Source organism: Haematobia irritans, chromosome 2 (genome assembly GCF_050003625.1).
Source record: "Haematobia irritans isolate KBUSLIRL chromosome 2, ASM5000362v1, whole genome shotgun sequence".
Lineage (NCBI taxonomy): Eukaryota > Metazoa > Arthropoda > Insecta > Diptera > Muscidae > Haematobia > Haematobia irritans.
In genome coordinates, this window is record NC_134398.1 from 212,262,497 (window position 1) to 212,277,443 (window position 14,947).

A 14,947-nucleotide genomic window follows, 5' to 3' on the forward strand; every position below is an offset into this window, starting at 1 on the left:
TAAATCGAAGCAAAAAATTGGCCTCTGTGCTCATATTAGTTCATATCGGGCGATAGATATATATGGGAGCTATATCTAAATCTGAACCGATTTCAATAAAATTTGGCACACTTGACTACACTACTAATTCTACTCCCTGTGCAAAATTTCAACCAAATTGGGGAAAACCTCTGGCTTCTGGGACCGTATTAGTCCATATCGGGCGAAAGATATATATGGGAGCTATATCTAAATCTGAACCGATTTCAATAAAATTTGGCACACTTGACTATAGTACTAAGCAAATTAGGGTAAAACTCTGGCTTCTGGGCCCAAATAAGTCTTTAACGGGCGAAATATATATATGGGAACTATATCTAAATCTGAACCGATTTCTTCCAACATCAATAGGGTTCTATTCTTAGCCAAAACACATACCTGTGCCAAATTTGAAGTCGATTGGACTAAAACTGCGACATAGACTTTGATTACAAAAATGTGTTCACGGACAGACGGACATGGCTATATCGACTCAGGAGCCCACCCTGATCATTTTCGCCAAAGACACCATGTGTCTATCTCGTCTCATTCTGGGTGTTGCAAACATATGCACTAACTTATAATACCCTGTTCCACAGTGTAGCGCAGGGTATTAAAAAAATATTGGCAAAACTGTCATCTTAAAAAAATCAAAAAAAAAATCGGAATTTATAATATAATTGAGGAAAAAGTTACTAAAAGTATGTTTGCTCTATATAATATTAAATACGGAGCCTCAAACTATGCTACAATTATTATGTTTTATTTTTTAGCTCTCTTAGTTTTCTAAGCGCAAACTGTATGTCGACATCAATTCTCTCAGCGGAAACCGAAAAACATACTTAAATTTTAATTAAATAATTTTTGGTAGAAAATTAGATAGTTATTTGAATGTGAATAATATGAAAAATCAACTATAATAGGAAATTCAAAAAGCTATTCTTTTCACACCATAGAAATTAAATTTGTTCATGAAATATATGAAAATAATATTTCATCCCTAAAAAAGGCAACAGTTTTTCAGAAAAGTCTTGGTATTACGAAGACATCCCTTAACATTCTCTCAAAATTAGTTTGTAATCTGTATAATTAAATATGTCATACTTTCCCATAACGCAATCCCATAGAGAATAGTAAAGCAGAGTAAATTTCATTCATTTCCTTATTGTATTTTCATGGATCCATATTAAGTTTAATGCTACTATCATATACGCTTTGATTCACTTGGTTTCTGTTGTATGTCCTTAAAATGGCCGGATTGTTAAGCAAGCGATGGGAATAATGTAGACCAAGCGAAACCTGTTATTGTGCAAATTTTTCTTACATTTCATTTTGATATTTTTTCCCATAAAGAAAATAAACTATTATCGTAGTCACTGAAGCTGAAATGTGAATGGATATACCAAACAAAAGTTGGTCATTATATGACCAATGAACAAAATACATCTTTCAATCCGCTTAGCTTAATTATCTTATGTAGAAAATCTATATTACTTCTCTTCGGTGGCTTTTTATATTCTATTTATAGGTAAAAGAAGTAGTCAAGAAATAATGTCTCATAAAGTTCAAGGACAGACATAAAATATTACAGCTTTTACAACTTTGCTTAAAGTTAATGTCGAATTGATGTTAGAAAGGTCAATGAATATGGGAAACTATTCAGAAAAATTACAGACAAAAAGTATTTTGGCAAATTATTGTAGTTTAGCGAGAATATGGAAAATATTTTTGGGAAAAATACAGAACAAATATATTTAGGAAATTATTGTAGTTTAGCGACAAGATTCAAGGAAAAATAAATAGTGGTATAATTTTTTTAAGGAAAAATCGTATTAGCTGTATAAAAAACACCTAGTGATTTATTTCAAAAGTGAGACAAAAGGGTTTGAAAAAAAAAACGTTAAACGTTGTCGTACAATAAAAAAGTGGCACTAAACTACTATTGCACGAAAGAATGCTTCTAATTTCTAACCGCATCAATTTAGACATTAATTCAGGGTATACTTTCAGGCACAATATAAGTGAAAGGAATACAATTGGCACAAATGTAATCATGTGATTAACTAAATATAGGAAATATTTATGAATTATGCATTTTTAAGAAAATATAGGAAATTTTTTGAAAATTTCGTTTCAATAGGAAATTTTTTGAAATTTTATTTCCATACAAAAATTTCTGGAAATTGCATTTCCATAGGAAAATTTCTGGAAATTGCATTTCCATAGGGAAATTTTTGAAAATTTCATTTCTATACACTTCTAAATATTTTATAGGCCAAATAGCGTTTATATTCGTATGGGCATTTGGTCACAATTGAAGGATCATGCTTTCAGAACAATCTCATATAGCCCTTGAAGTAATTGAGGTAGGTCCTCAAAATTACAATTTTTGTTCTACATGCTATTAAAAACATGCAAGTAAAAACAGAAGAAAAATTAAAGTTTTTAATATTAGTTTTATTTCGGTAGTTAAAGGGTTAAAATTAATTTCTATAAGAAAATTTCTTAAAATTTCATTTCTATAAGAAATTTTCTAAAAATTTCATTTCAATGAAAAGTTCACAAAAATTAATTTCTATACGACATGTTCCTAAAATTTAATGCATAACATAGAGGATTTTTTTCTGAAAATTTCATTTCTATAGTTAACTAGCATAACCCGGCCCGCTTCGCTGCGCCTTCCGAAGGGTATTTGAAGGAACATTTTGCGTTAACTTAGTCAACCATACCGTGCTGAAAACAAATTCGAAAAGATTTGAATTCTTTCAAACAAATCGTACTACTTGCTTTTTCGTTTATAGGTACAAATACGGCGGATATGCATATGTAAAACGGTTCGTCTTAAAAAATGTCGGGGAGAGGGTGTACCCTTTCCTCCATCCAATTTTGTCAATTTAAGAAAAAAAAAAAAAACGGTTAAAAGGGAACCCTCCCCCCACCTTCGCTCCACTCCGACCTGATGTCGGACTATCACGTACCCTATATTAATTTCGCAACTACTCAATGGTCCCTATAAATTCTATCGAAGCAGAAGCAACCAGATATCGAAAAATCATATACTAATTTAAAAATCATGTATAAATTTAATCACCTCCTCCTACGTTCCCTGTAAATTTCAAGTAGATCGGCGATGTTTAAATTTTGCTCTATTGTTTTAAAGGGACGTCACTTTCCCCCATACAATATCGACAAACACCGTAGTGAATAGCACCCCGAACCTTCCCTGAAAATTCTTGAAACTTTCCTTCAAGTGTGGGGCAAGGAAGGTTGCCTCTTCGTTCATAACCTTCCCCCACTGCCTATGTAAATTTCAAGAAAACTTAAGAATTGTTGTTTTTTTTTGCAGTTTTAGTGGAGGACCTCCTCCCCGACTAAATATCGAAAAGTGATGTAGCGTATCTTTTGTAAACGTCCCAGAAAATGTCAAGCCAATTATAAGCCTAAAAGGGCGGCCTCTCTTCCGTCCAAATATCACAAAATCAGGTATCAACTATTAATATCGTAACCTCTCCCCAGCAGGGTTGGCCTGTCGCAAACTGTGACTTTTGCGACATACGTTTACGACGGTATAATACGTATGTCGCAAAAGTCGTAAACCTAGAGTAGAAAACCTAATTTGGAATTAAAGAAATTGTGAATATTTTTTAATTTAATTTAGTTAAGCTCCCCGATAAAAGGTATGCAAAAAATGTCCTATATTGTATTTATTCAAAACTCTACTAGATTTACATCTCTCATTCACAACTTGAAACTATTCTTGGTTTTCGTGGACCAAGCTTTAGCTGCATCAACGAATGACTAGCTACAATTTTGAAAATTTTTAATTAGTATGGAACTTGGTTCTAATAAGCCAAAAAGTGATTTTATAAAATTTGTTCTAAACAGCATCAGCAATAAGTAGTTTTCCTTCCTTCCAGTTTCTGCAGTAATTTGTGAAAGGTTAACTATGAGCGAGTACCGACCGTCACGTTTACTGCACCATCGAGTAGTTTATAGTAATTTTGGCTTCAAATTTCCAATTGAAATAACTATATTCTCAAGTATTTTAAACTCGTTAATAATTTTATGAACATTCCTGAGAATTGAAACTTCTTCGCATATATCATCATCTTGGATATCATTCGCTGCCTATCTGAAGGGTCTGAAGTATTTGGAGTTTGCGACGTTTGCTACTTTTTCTACATTTACGACGTGTATGTGACGTTTACGACGTTTACAACTTTGCGACAGTCGCAATCCTTAAAATGTTTGATACAGACCATCTCTGCTCCCCAGTCCTCAGTAAATTTCAAGTAACTCGGTAATAGTTTAATTGTTTCTCTGTATGTACTTAAGAGAAGCGGATGTCTCCCTATGCCCTTTTATTTTTATTAAAAAATCGAGAACCTGATATAAATTTCATAACCCATTTTTTCCGTAAAATTTCAGTCGGGGGAGTTTTGTTTGTACCTTCAAACAAAAAAATTCGGGCAAAGGGGTGGTCCCCCCCCCCGACCAAATATCGAAAAATAATGTAGCGGATTTTTGTCTAGATGCCAACCCCAACATTCAATGAAAATTTCAAGCAAATCGCATAATTTTGTTCCAAGTTTCAAAAAGTAGGGCAAGGGGGAGGTCCCCCTCCAGATCCACATATGAAATCATCGGGTACCCCATATTAATTCCATAACCTCACCTCACCAAATATCGAAATAAAAAGTAGCGGATCTTTGTCTAGATGCCAACCCCAATCTTCAGTGTAAATTTCAAGCAAATCGGTCAACTTTGGTCCAATTTTCAAAAAGTCCGACGAAGGGGAGGTCCCCCTCCGCGACCAGGTGTCAAAAAATGAGGTACCCTATTTTCACCACATGAACGCCCCCTACGATCTCCGAAAGTTTCAAGTAAATCGGTTCAGCCGTTTCGGAGCCAACTCGGAACATACAAACAAACAAACAAATAAACAAACATAGATTGAATTTTATATATATAGATTTCAATTTCTTGGTTTTGAAGTTAAAGGGAACTACAGTTTTTTGAATACAGTTTCAGCTTGAAAAAGTTTAACCATATTTTTTCTTAAAAATCGCAATTTTTTCCTTCTCATATTCTTGAAAAAAAAAAAAAATAATAATAATAATAACAGCAAATACTCATGTTTATATAATAAAAAAATTATAAAAAATTATATAGTAGTATCTACAGCCTCCTACTTCACAATCCTACTCAAACTGCCAACTAACATCTCAAATACGTGTAGCATATTGTCAAGCGTTCGAAGAACTATATATTTCACATATGTTTTGTGAATGCAAGAACATAATAGAATTTATAAGTTTTTTTCATTTAGAATGGACGGACACCAACACCTTCGTTCGTATGCTTTAAATAATAAAATACCAAAAAATGAAAAGAAAAATAAATTTCAAAAGCTTTAATAGAAATATCAAATGTATTCTAAAAATTCAATTGTTGAATACATATAAAAAAGTATATTTTAGCATTTCAATAAAGATATACATTCTAAAAAACAAACACACACACAACTACAATATCAACAACAAAATTTCTTTGTAGATGGTATTTGTTTTTGTACTGAAAGATTTTGTTTTTCTAAGAGATTTTTTCGGAGAGTTTATTTCACCTTACTAGAGATTGAAATAAATTGAAGCATATTTTAAGGATTCTAAATAAACATAAATTTTTATATTAATAAGAGTCATAGGAATTTCTTGTTATCTTTTCATTGTATCATTAATAGACTCAAACAAACCTAATTAAAAATTATAAAAATTACTTAAATTGAAATAAATTGCAGCATATTTTAAGTAGTTGAAATAAGAAAGAATTTTAATGAAAATAATGAAGTTTATACTTTTCTTGTGTGTGCTATTTTATTTATTTTATTACTTTTTTATTATTGTTATCATATTTTTAATTTGAAATTTGTTTGTTAATTTATAATTTTTATTTTCAAAAAAATTAAAACGATATTTTAAAGTATGTATAATTCTAAGTGATAAATTTTAATGTATATTCTAAAATAACTAATATACATATAATAAATAAATTCATAAACGTATATTATCGACATAATTTAATAAATGAATTTGCCTATTCCTAATTTAGTAATTTCATTTATTTTATTATTCATTCAAATTGAATCAAGAGAAATTTATTTGAACTCATACTTCCCAAATTGGAAATTTTGTCTTGTTTTCATACAATCACATTTATGACAAATGAAGTCTAGACATTACTTGATAATAAGTGACCCTTTGTAATGAGGCCAAGCAACCAAAGAAAAAGAAACGCAATATGTCACGTTTCTTATCAATGTATTAAAATTATACAGTATAATTTTTATATTATTCACTTGCTGTGGGTCAACTATCATTTATTCATTTATAATGGGGGAGGTCAAATTTATTACAAAGATATTCATCGAATGTGTTTTGCATTTCAATCTAAAATTTGCAACATTTTACTACCATCACAAAATTGGAATGTGGCTTTGTACAGGGCATAAAGAATGAAAATTAGTCAGGTGCCAATAGTCGTAAAGAATTTAATATACAAATATCTGCGTGAAGGGGTTCTAAAATAAAAATTGAGATATTAGAGTAGGATTACGAAATTTTAAGAATATCATGGCATTTTTTTTTAATCCCAGGCGATAGAAAATATTTTGTATATATTTATTTTATTTAACAAGAAATTAGAATAAAACACTTCATGTTTTATTTCTGAAATATAAAAAGGGTAGTTATCAAAAATTTGTAGCATATTTTAGGGATAAATTAAAATATTTGAATTATTGTAGTTTATATGTTTTTATTTATATTACATTTTTATTATTATTTACATATAAATTGATACATTGAAGAAGGCAGGGTTTCAACTAAAATTTAAGAATAAAATGTTTTTTTTTACCCAAGGGGTGAAGGAAAATATTTAGTATATATTTATTTTATTTAAGAAGAAATTAGAATAAAAGACTTCATGTTTTATTCCTGCACCCTAAAAAAATCGCTTCTGTACAATATACCTCAAACATATTTTGCTTCAAGCATATATATTTTCAGGATTGATCCAAACAAAATATTATTTGTGTTATTCAAACATATTATGTTTCACCATAGGACATACACTGGTAGTACAAAATTTTAATGAAATTTTCTTTGTGTGGACATATTTTTAAGGCGCCAATTGGTTACTTCCATAATTTTAGTTGCAGCATACCCTCTAGGTCTCTCTTTCTAAATACATATATGTTTACAGACTATTTCCAAATTAATATATGTTTGCTTCAAAGCATATTATATTTATAAACAGTTTATGTCCCAAACATAATATGTTACAACATGTTAACATATATGTCCCAAACATGTAATGCTAGTTTATGAACATTATATGCTTGCACTTAAAAATATTGTATTGAAAAATTTTTGCACCCAAACCTATTAAAAAAAGTCTTTTTCGTCCGTGTAGTTATGCTACAAAATTTTAAGAATAAAATGACAATTTAATTTTTTTACCAAAGTTGCGATAGTATATATATTTTTTTTAATAAAAAAATTAGAATACAACTTGTCATGTTTTATTAAAATAAATAAAAATAGTGTTATAGTCGATATGATTATACTAGAATATTTTTTGCATTATTTAGAAATCCCAGATGAAAAAAAATGAAAAAAAAAATATTTTCCTGTTTTCCAAAGGTAATCTCTCCAATTCATTTTTCAAGAATCGGAGAGATTACCACAAATCTGAGAAAAAAAATTATTAAGAAAAAAACTTCTAGCATATCTTAAGGATGTTTTTACTATTGAATTTACAAAATATATATAAAAGAAAAAAAAAAAAACAATTAAGAATCAATTTTAGGGTTTCATTATGCTTTTAGTTTATTTAAGTTGGAATTTGATTTCTTTTAGAAAATTGAGGACAAGTATCAATAAAGGGGTGATGCATTTTTTGTGTGTTTGGAAATAGTTCTTAAAAATTGGAATAGTTAAAATTTTCACAATAAAATCAATTTGGTCTTTATTTTTTGATTTATTGATGTCCAAAAATGTTTACAAATATTTGGTAAACATTGAGCCACCGTAACATTAAACCCAATTTTATCTCTCCCTCTCTCTCTCCATCTCTCTTATAAATTTAATCATATATGTAGTATACCTCTAGGCAAAATTCACTTTTATTCTTAATTGGTCTATAACAAAGACCACCTTGCTAGCAAATCTAATTTTAAATGCCTTTCTTAATCTCACTTAAAACTTTAATCATATGTGTAGCATACCCCCAGGCAAAATAGAGTTTTAATTTTATTACATATTAAAAGTCAATTTTAATTTTAAAGATCTATAATAGAAATTAAAGCAAAAGGTGTGAGGAATAAATTTAATCAATGAAACAAAGTTTCAATGATATTTTTGGGGATTTCTTTAAACCTGAGCAAATTTAATTTTAAATACCTTTCTAAATACTTTATAAAACTTGAATCTAAAAAAAATATTTACGTGATATTAAAGATTACGCAATTGAAATTTTAGGATATAAAATTTCCAAAATATAATGGACAAATTTCTTTAAAAATTTTAATCAAAATAAAGTTTGTAATCTTTGTTTCAAAATTTTTTTTTCATTCAATTTAGGACACAAATTTTGTAAATTTTTGTAAAGCAAGTTAAAATCGCTTGTCTTTGAACTAAGGCTAATTTTCCTTAAAGTAAAGAAACACATTTTTGATTTAAAGAAATTGTCCTTAAATTAACTGAAATATTGAAACTTTAGATTTAAGATAAAAATGCTTCAAATTCAGGTTAAGACTTATTTTGAGGATTTAGCGTCTTTGGTTTAAAGTTTTTTGGAATTAAGAAAATATTTTTTAGTCGAGAAGCTTTGAAACCATCAGAAATGTAACCAGCATTACTGAGGTGGGATAACCCACCGCTGAAAAACTTTTTGGTGTTCGGTCGAAGCAGGAATCTAACCCACGCTAACCATTGCACCCTCATTTTTTACTTTGAAATATCCGTTATAATTTGGATTTTTAAACTGGCATTTGTTTCTACGCGAATAGCTTTATTAATATACCGGAAAAGTAGAATCAAAATTCGATAAATGAGATCTGTATCCAAATTTGAATGGTCCTAGATTTAAAGCCAGATAAAGCGCTAAAAAAATTATTTATTTTAAAGAAGCCACATTTTTGGCTCGGAATCAATACCAAAATCAAAATATTTGGATCCAAATCAAAAACTTTGGATCCAAGTAAACTTTTTTAAGCGTACATATAACATATCCTAGGTAAAATTGAATTTTAGTTACATTTGTTACATATTATTGCTATAAAAGTTATTTTTCATTTAGAGAACTATAGCAAAAATTTGAATAAATTGATCCAATAATGTAAGATTGCAATGGTACACTAAAAGAAGTATGCCCGGTTCCCGCAAAAATGGGTCCACATCGGTCAATAATTATATATAGCCCCCATATAAACCGATCCCCCGATTTGGCTTGCGGAGCCTTTGAGAGAAGCAAATTTCATCCGATCCGGCTGAAATTTGGTACATGGTGTTAGTATATGGTCTCTAATGACCATGCAAAAAATGGTCCACATCGGTCCATAATTATATATAGCCCCCATATAAACCGATCACCAGATTTGACCTCCGGAGGCTCTTGGAAGACCAAAATTCATTTGATTCAGTTGAAATTTGGTACGTGGTGTTAATATATGGCCTCAAACATCCATGCAAAAATTGGTCGCAATCGGTTCATAATTATATATAGCCCCCATATAAACCGATTACCAGATTTGACCTCCCCCTTGGAAGAGCAAAATTCATCCGATTCGGTTGAAATTTGGTAAGTGATGTTAGTATATGGCATCCAACAACCATGCAGGAATTGGTGCATATCAGTCCATAATTATATATAGCCCCCATATAAAGCGATCCCCAGATTTGACCTCCGGTGCCTTTTGGAGAAGCAAAATTCATCCGATCTGGTTGAAATTTGGTACGTGGTGGTAGTATATGATATTTAACAGCCATGCCAAAAGTTGTCCATATCAGTCCATAATCATATATAGCCCCCATATAAACCGAGCATCTTGATTTTGGAGCTTCTTGGAGGAGCAAATTTCATCCGAGTCGGTTGAAATTTGGTACATTGTGCTAGTATATGGCCGTTAACAATCATGTCTAACTAGGTCCATATCGGTCTATAGTTACATATAGCCCTCAGATAAATCGATCCCCAATCACACAAAAATTGGTCCATATCAAGTTCATAATTGTATATAGCCCCCATAAGGGACCCCCATATTTCAATTCTGGCTCTCTACCACGTATGGACTAACTCACAATTTAGAAAACGATGTTAAGAAGTTTTAAGATACCACAACCCAAGTAATTCGATTGAGGATGACAGTCTTTCGTAGACGTTTCTATGCAATCCATGGTGGTGGGTACATAAGATTCGGGCTGGCCGAACTCACGGCCGTATATACTTGTTTGCTTTCTAGTCAAGATACAAAAAGGCAACAAATTTATAGACAATTTCATTAAATTTAAAGAATTTTTATGAATTATTCTTTCTTTCATGTTATGATACTTAAAAGTAAGTGAAGTCACTTAATTGTAAGCCTAATACGACTTCATTGAAAAGTTTATCAACTTTTGGACAAGGAAAAAAACTTTATATTAGAGAAATGCGTCTTCTATGCTAAGCAAAATTTGCATTCGTATTTTAAAGACATGAATTCTTTGACCTAACGACAGTATTTTTTTTTTCAGTGTATTTATGAAATCTGCGTCAATTGATTTAAAATACATCCATTGTCGTTACAAAAAAACCCAAAATCTAATATTAAATACTTTACTGTTTACCATTCAAATACCATTCATATGTGTAGCATAGTTTTAGGCAAAGTTCATATTCGTTATTTTCCAGAAACACAAACAACCAAGCCCTTAGGAAAACAAATTGAAAACTACTTCAGGAAGTTTACAATTACCGAAAGTCACTAACGTTATTCTTTTCCATTTAATCCTATAATGAAGAGGTAAACTTCTCTACTAAACAACTGTATGGCCATGGGGATTTTTTTCCGGTTTTCTATCATTTGTGTGAAGACTCAGCTCAGTTTTTTGTAATCGTGCCAAGTTCATTATACATAAAGCTAACCCTAATGGCTCTGCAAAGAGTAAGAGTCACCAAATTGGCAGTACTTATGCTTAAAATCTAACAAAAGTTTACTTTTGTTGAAAAAGGCATAAAACGAACATCAGAAGAAAAACATCTAAATTTGTAATGCTTAGCCATGACTTTTACGGAAATTTTCATTTCCTCTCACCTATTGTAATTGAATATCCCTAAATTGGTACAATGTTATGCAGCTCCTTTTTGGAAAGCAACAAAAAGCTTTTACTTGCAATAAGGCAATACTCAGTTAAATTTGTTCGTGTGCATTTTGTATTACCTGACTACTGGTTTTATTGGTTTTTTCTTTCGTTGTAGTATTTTTTTTTTTTTGTATAGCATGATTTTTTAATTTGGTAATCCTTAAGGTATGGCATTCTCTAGTGTATACTTTACTTCTAGCCACAATGAGGATTGTTGGCTTTAGGCTATATCCTAAAAACATACTAGGTAATTTTGTGTACATTTTTGTGACTATGCTTCATTGGAATGGCTGAATGGGTTATTGTTAAGGGAAAAAATAAAATGAATATGATTGCCATTTAAGGTAAGGAAGAAAAATAAATGTAAAAAACTTATAGAAATTGTTATAACCCTATGACAAAAAAAAAACACATTTGAGTGTTTATGTCAATTTCTATAGACAAGCCTGATTTATTCAAATATTTCTAGAGTACAATGCCTAGAAGTATGCTACAAATTTTCAAAACAACATTTAATACCATTATTTCTAAAAAAAGTCTATTGAAATCAGCCTATAGAGATTCCACATTTTGTTTTTAATTACCTGCTATTTCCAAAATATAAATATCTAACAAAAATTATTACTTTGTTAGGCAATAACTTTAGGAAACCATTTTTATTTCAAATTGTTTGCAAACTCCTTGTGTCAACATATTTATCTCCTTTTATTATCCAATGATTGCATAAAACATATAAAGATAATTGCGCCTTAATTAAACAAATAAGTTTTATCTCCTTCAAATAGCATTTAATTTATTTTATAAACAAAGCTCCAAATTGCTGAAAAAAAACACTATGGAAATTATTTTTTAATCTCTTTAGAGCAAGATTTTTTTTGCATGCATAACATTGCAGAGATTTATGTTGCCTAACACAAACAATATTCTATTATTCAAGACCAGCAGTAGAACAAAAAAAAAACGCAGCGAGTCCGGGTAGCTTGTTGTTCTATACAGCTTTTGTTGCCGTTGCAATTAAACTTAAGTGCCCCCTGTTTTATGCAACAATTTTCTACAAAGCAAAGTAAACAAACAAAGCTGCCAGCACTCGACGTCGCTAAGCCTTTAAAACTATTATCATGGAGAAATGTATGTAGCCCGCATTTTTTTTTTTTTGTTTTTGTTTTTTTTTTCTTTCTTGCTGTTGAAACACTAAACTAAATAGAACTACAAAAAGGCTTTAGAGGAAGAAGAAAACAAAGGGCTAGTGAAAGTTAGACAAAACCTATTGTAAACTACTTTAGGTGGCACTACCATGTTAAAAGTGGAGAAATCTAATGTGTGAGAGTGGCAATTTAAATTTAATAAAACATTGTTTGGCTTCATTAGAAAACTGTATAACTTTTAAAAAATTATAAAAATGCAATAAATGTTATAAGCAGCGTTGCCACAATGAATTTTTATTTTGGAATAAAATTTTTCCCAAAATGAACCAAAATTCATACCAGCGGACCATTTTTCGAAACTAAATTAATATCATTTAAATGTTAAAATTTTTCAAAAAACTTTACTTCCGTTGAATATTTTTTGAAAATTTTATTTCTATAGAAAATTTTATCACAATTTTGCTTCTATAGAAAATGTTGTGAAAATTGTATTTCTATAGAAAATGTCGTCAAAAATTTATTTCTATTGAAAATTGTAACAAAATTTTATTTCTATGGAAAATTATGACAAAATTTTATTTCTGTAGAAAATTTTGTCCAAATTTTATTTCTGTAGAAAATGTTGTCAAAATTAAAAAAAAAAACTATAAAAATGCAATAAATGTTATAAGCAGCGTTGCCACAATGAATTTTTATTCTGGACCAAAATTTTTCCAAAAGTGGCCAAATTTCATTCCAGCGGACCATTTTTCGAAACTAAATTAATATCAGCGAGCCACAGTGGTGCAATGGTTAGCATGCCCGCCTTGCATACACAAGGTCGTGGGTTCGATTCCTGCTTCGACCGAACACCAAAAACTTTGGGATAACCCACCGCTGGTGACATTTCTGATGGTTTCATAGCTTCTCTAAGTGGTCTCACTGCAATGTGGAACGCCGTTCGGACTCGGCTATAAAAAGGAGGTCCCTTGTCATTGAGCTTAACATGGAATCGGGCAGCACTCAGTGATAAGAGAGAAGTTCACCAATGTGGTATCACAATGGACTGAATAGTATAAGTGAGCCTGATACATCGGGCTGCCACCTAACCTAACCTAACCTAATATCATTTAAATGTTAAAATTTTTCAAAAACTTTACTTCTGTTGAATATTTTGTAAGACTTTTATTTCTATTAAAAATTTTGTGAAAATTTTATTTCTATAGAAGATTTTGTGAAAATTTTATTTCTATAGAAAATTTTGTGAAAATTTTATTTCTATAGAAAATTTTGTGAAAATTTTATTTCTATAGAAAATTTTGTGAAAATTTTATTTCTGTAGAAAACTTTGTGAAAATTTTATTTCTATAGAAAATGTCGTCAAAAATTTATTTCTATTGAAAATTGTGACAACATTTTATTTCTATGGAAAATTATGACAAAATTTTATTTCTGTAAAAAATTTTGTTAAAATTCTATTTCTGTAGAAAATTTTGTCAAAATTTTATTTCTGTAGAAAATTTTGTCAAAATTTTATTTCTGTAGAAAATTTTGTCAAAAATTTATTTCTGTAGAAAACTTTGTTAAAATTTTAGTTCATTAGAAAATTTTGTCCAAATTTTATTTCTATAAAAAATGTTGTCAATATTTTATTTCTATAGAAAATTTTGTCAAACTTTTATTTCTATAGAAAGTTATCGCTAAATTATATTTCTGTATAATTTTTTTTAAGTTTATTTCTGTACAAAATTTTGGCAAAATTTTATTTCTATAGAAAATATTGTTAAAAATTTTATTTCTATAGAAATTTTAGTCAAAATTTAATTTCTAACGAAAATTTTATTTATTTATTTATAAGTCTTTATTCAGTAATACTAAGCCTTCATGGCCAAATATATTTGTATTTTTTAAAAATTTAATTTCTATAGAAAATTAAAACAAGTATATACGGCCGTAAGTTCGGCCAGGCTGAATCTTATGTACCTTCCACCATGGATTGTGTAGAAACTTCTACGAAAGACTGTCATCCACAATCGAATTAATTGGGTTGTGGTATCTTAAAACTTCTTAACATCGTTTTCTAAATTGTGAGTTAGTCCATACGTGGTATATATTAGGTATGTATAGGTAAGTCTACAAATAATTACAAATCGATATGGACATTTGCACGGTACGTAGAGAGCCAGAATTGAAATATGGGGTTGCTTATATGTGGGCTATATACAATTATGAACTTGATATAGACCAATTTTTGTGTGATTGGGGATCTATTTATCTGAGGGCTATATATAACTATAGACCGATATGGACCTTGTTAGGCATGGTTGTTAACGGCCATATACTAGCACAATGTACCAAATTTCAACTGACTCGGATGAAATTTGCTCCTTCAAGTGGCTCCAAAAC

At 29.9% G+C, this 14,947-nt stretch overlaps 1 protein-coding gene across 1 annotated transcript in view; it reads left to right on the forward strand.

Annotated features, from left to right (window-relative positions):
* CadN (neural cadherin) overlaps positions 1-14,947 on the forward strand; it is a 470,814-nt gene that overhangs the window by 286,133 nt on the left and 169,734 nt on the right.